The sequence below is a fragment of the Sarcophilus harrisii genome, chromosome 3, assembly GCF_902635505.1.
Source record: "Sarcophilus harrisii chromosome 3, mSarHar1.11, whole genome shotgun sequence".
NCBI classification, from domain to species: Eukaryota; Metazoa; Chordata; class Mammalia; order Dasyuromorphia; family Dasyuridae; genus Sarcophilus; species Sarcophilus harrisii.
The window spans coordinates 179,004,232-179,009,450 of NC_045428.1; positions in this window are offsets into that span (position 1 = coordinate 179,004,232).

Sequence of the window (5,219 nt, forward strand, 5' to 3'; positions counted from 1 at the left end):
TATATAGGCAGGGGTCACAGGTGTGAGTTGAATGCTATTTTTTTTTAATGACAAAATTAAGTTGTGAGAGAGGAATGTACTAGGAAAATGGGAAAGGGAGAAGTGGAATGGTGTAAATTATCTGTCATTTAAAAAAAAGACAAGAAAAGGCAAGAAAAAGGAAAAGTGGGAGGAGCTGAACTGAAGCATAGTGAAATGTACTGTATACAAAATAATAGCAATGACTTTTTTCTTCTCAGTAGTACAATCATCCATGACTATTATGAAGAACTTATGATGAAAAATCCTATCCATACCCATAGAAGGAATTAGTTATCTCTAAATACAGATTCAAACACACTCTATTTTTTATTTAAATTTTCTTGAGGATTTTAATTTTCATTAGAATAGGAGATCTATGTTTTCTTTCATAACTTGACTTTTATGGAAATGGTTTATATAACATCACTGGGGATAAGGTAAAATACCTAGAAATAAAATATTTTAAAAACAAATATTAAAAATATTTGTTTTGAATGTAACTAGTGAAAAAATATTAAATAAATAAAATTTAAAAATATTTAAAGATATAACCAATTTTAGTATCATGGTATCATTTTGTGTGTGCCATATCTTGTAGTTTCAAATTCTTTTCTCAACTAAAACATCAATACAGCAAAGCCAATAACCTTTTGTGCATTCTAAAAAGTAATGAAGTAGTCTTTAACAAAAGAATAAAAAAGGATATTTATAAGATATGATTGAGGTACATATATATGTATTCATGTATATATTATTTTCATATATAATAATATATTATTTTCTGTGACTTCATTATACTTGAATTGTTTCTTTCTGGATGCTTGCAACATTTTCTCCTTGACCTGGGAACTCTGGAATTTGACTATGATATTCCTGGGAGTTTTTATTTTGAGATTTCAGGAAGTGATCAGTGATCATGTATATATTATTTAGAGGCCATTAGAGATGGCCTCTAAAGTCCTTCACAAGGCCTTCGTTTTATGATCCTTTGACTCAAAGTACTAGAGAAAATGGACAATAGGGTCTCAGTGAAGGAATGGCATTTTTGCCCTTATAGACTTGGAATGATTAGTGATTAAGGAGCAGATGAGATACAGTTATCACTATTTTCTGAAGTTCTATGATAAAAGAAAGCATCGTTTTATTCTCTCCAAACACTAGTGAAAAAATAGTTGAGTCAATAAGGATTTAAGGTTAAATAATTAGAATGGTGAATCCCTGATAATCAGGTGGTCATGTAATAGAAACTGATACTGAGTTAATTCCTTTCTGAACATGATAAACAACTAGAAGATAGCCTGCACATAGAAAATACCCAAGCTTCCATTCTGACCTGGTGAGGCCTTAATCTTTGCCATCATCCTAGCAAAGAAAGGCATTATGTCAAGGCATCATATGATTGAGTCATAAAAAGATTCGTAGATTAAAAGTTAGAAAAGATTTTAGAAGTCATACAGTTCTGTCTCCTTCTTTTACAGATAACAAAGCTGAGAACCAGAGGTTTTAAGAGAATTGTTCAAAGACTTAGAAGTAATAAGTGACAAAACAAGATTCAAACACACAACTATTACCTACTAAAGTATTTTTGGTTTTCTGCTTTTTTCCCCCTTAGGTTCTTTTTGAGAAGAGAGGAGAGAAGAGGGGAGAAAATAAAAGGGGCAGGGAAACCAAGACTAAGATTCTATATTCCCAGGTCCAATACTTGTAAAAGGAGAACTATGTTTCTCATTCATATTTCATGAAGAAAACAGAATCTTCTCATGGCAAAGGTCAAGCCCAGCATTTGCACTGTGGATCACCTAGTTCTTGTTAATGTGGGTTTTACAATTAGAATTTTAGATTTTAAAAAATGGGAGGAATTTTCTTTCATAGATTTGAGACATCATCTGCTTCAATGCCTCCCTTTCTTTCTTTCATTATTTTGTGATGTTTTTGAGTATTTGATATTTAAGTGACTTGCCATGGGTCCTACTGATAGTGAATAAATGATCTGGGATTTGAACTCAGGATTTATAATTTCAAAATAATTACTTTCTATCCTACCAACATAATTAGAATTTGTCTAAAGAGATTGTTTATAACAAAATGATTAATCTATTTCCCAGTTTACAGAAGAAATTGAGTTTGACAGATGCAGGTTGATAGTAAATGATTTTTTTAAGGTCAGTTAGTTAAAGAGAGAGAGCACTAAAATCCACATCTTTTATCTTTCAGCTAAGTGTTCCAGACACTACAGCATTTTGAATAGAAGAAATGTTGCTTTTATTTTTCTCTATCTACACTTATCAAAACTGACAATTATTATAGACAATGAAGATGACAGAATTTAGACTAAGTCAGGTGAAATTGATTATCCTGCTTTTTTCTATTTTTTGAAGGAAAAGTTGCAAGATACTACATTTCTTTGCTTTCTCTTAGAACATTTCAAAAAGTGCTTAGGTTGTCAAATAGGAGAAGTTGTTTTTGATGTAGCTCTCTGTCCAGACAGTGCAGGCACACTTTATAAGGTTTTTGTTCACTCATTTTAATCTTTCTAGTGAGCAGCCTGCTATAGCATTATTCATGCATGTCTTTTGAAGTTAGTAGTTCCATTTAATGATTTAGTGACTAGGTTGCTTTTTGTTGAGGACTGAATAAAGTGACAGTAGTCTTTTTTTTTTCCCCTGGATTTTCTTTGGCATAGCACATATAGGATATTCTGCTAAAATAAATACCCATGAGAGCTATAAATACCATTAAGGACTCAAATTCAAAAGGAATGCTGAAGTTCAGGCTTGAAGGGGGGGGTTTCATTGTTACAAATGCTGAAGTTGGCAGATATAATTGTTTCTTCAAATGCATTCTTTGCAATATCTGTAGGCTGTCAGCTCACGAGGGCAGAAGTTGGGGGAAGGGAAAGCATTTTTCTCCCAAACAAAAAATAGTCTAATATTCAGTCATCAATGGCAGAATATAGAGGGGTTTTTCTGGAAGAGACAGTTTTTCCCCTCCTCCTACATGATCCTTTGGCAGACTATATTTTCAACTCTGTAATTATTCACTGGTTCCTCTTTTCATTTTGATGATTCCCTTCTTCTTAACCTTAAATGAAATAAAATGATATTGTCTAGTGACATTAAAGCAGACAATGACAAATTTTTAAGCAGGTAAAGGATAAAGTGATAAGATAAATTTTGTTGGTTTGCCTAATACATAAAGGCTATGGGATCCTCATGAATATATTAATCTAGCTGGCAGACTATTATAACAAGAAAGCCAAACTTTAAAGACCTAGTCCATAGCCTCTAATCTTGCAGAAATGAACTCTATGATTTTCCATTGAAATTAGATGTTCCCAATTGTAACAGATGTCTTCAATAGACATCTTTATTATTGGGGAAAGTTAGGTAAATGGAAATTGAGCCCTGCCTTTTAGATTGTAGTTCATGAGACTAAAAAGCTCTTTGACTGAATTTTAAGTAGAACTTATCAAATTCTTTATATAATTTGCATTAATTGATGTATCAACATTTTTTAAAAGTCATGGCAAGTATGGAATTAAAGAAACAGTAATAAAAACTAGTACTTTAAAGCACATAGTACTAGCCTATACAGTGTCTGACACCATCTAATTCACAGGTCCATGTAATGCATCTTAATAACTGCCCAAAAGAATTCTAATTAACTGCCCCAAAATGAGGATGGAGATCTTCTAATAGACTTTAACAAAATCAAACTGGAGGGTGCATGACTGTATTTTTTTTTCCTTTTTTTTTTTTAATTTAATAGCCTTTTATTTACAGGTTATATGCATGGGTAACTTTACAGCATTAACAATTGCCAAACCTCTTGTTCCAATTTTTCACTTCTTACCCCCCATCTACTCCCCCAGATGGCAGGATGACCAGTAGATGTTAAATATATTAAAATATAAATTAGATACACAATAAGTATACATGACCAAACCGTTATTTTGCTGTACAAAAAGAATCAGACTCTGAAATATTGTACAATTAGCTTGTGAAGGAAATCAAAAATGCAGGTGGGATTGGGATTGGGATTGGGAATTCAATGTAATGGTTTTTAGTCATCACCCAGAGTTCTTTCTCTGGGCGTAGCTGGTTCAGTTCATTACTGCTCCATTGGAAATGATTTAGTTGATCTCGTTGCTGAGGATGGCCAGATCCATCAGAACTGGTCATCATATAGTATTGTTGTTGAAGTATATAATGATCTCCTGGTCCTGCTCATTTCACTCAGCATCAGTTCATGGAAATCTCTCCAGGCCTTTCTGAAATCATTCTGTTGGTCATTTCTTACAGAACAATAATATTCCATAATATTCATATACCACAATTTATTCAGCCATTCTCCAACTGATGGGCATCCATTCAGTTTCCAGTTTCTAGCCACTACAAAAAGGGCTGCCACAAACATTCGTGCACATACAGGTCCCTTTCCCTTCTTTATAATCTCTTTGGGATATAAGCCCAGTAGTAACACTGCTGGATCAAAGGGTATGCACAGTTTGATAACTTTTTGAGCATAGTTCCAAACTACTCTGCAGAATGGTTGGATTCGTTCACAACTCCATCAACAATGCATCAATGCATGACTGTATTTTTTATGAGATTTATGATTGTATTACTGCAGGCGTTTGAATGAAAACAGAGGGATTATGGCAATCTCTGTGTTTATGACAGCTAAACAAAATACTCAGCAAGCATAGGCAAAGTGGCTTTAACAAAACCATTTTAGCTAGGATATCACATTGTTATGAATCCAGCCATCTTTTACTTCAAAGATTCAATAAAATCTAAATATATTAATATTTTGCAGCATTTTTCCATATAAGTATAATATCAAAATAGAGAATCTGGACTTCACAATTTAGTGTTGTCTTCCCCCACACACACAGAATTCTATTTAACAAGCTGCATTCAAAATTACTTGATAGTAGGAAGAATTTAATCCTTCCAATAATATCCCACAGTGCCTGTGGGCAAAGTGGGAAAAATCTCTTAGGTACATTTATGCTAAGAACTTTCAGAAACTCAGGAAGAGAAAAGCCTTTTTTTCAATTTTCAATTACAAATTTTAATTATTAATGGTATCTCCTCCATTTTTCTAAGAGTGGGATGTCCTGGTAGATTTTACCCATTGATAATTCAATCAAATTCTAATCTTTCTGATTCTTTGCCTACCATTATATTAATCTT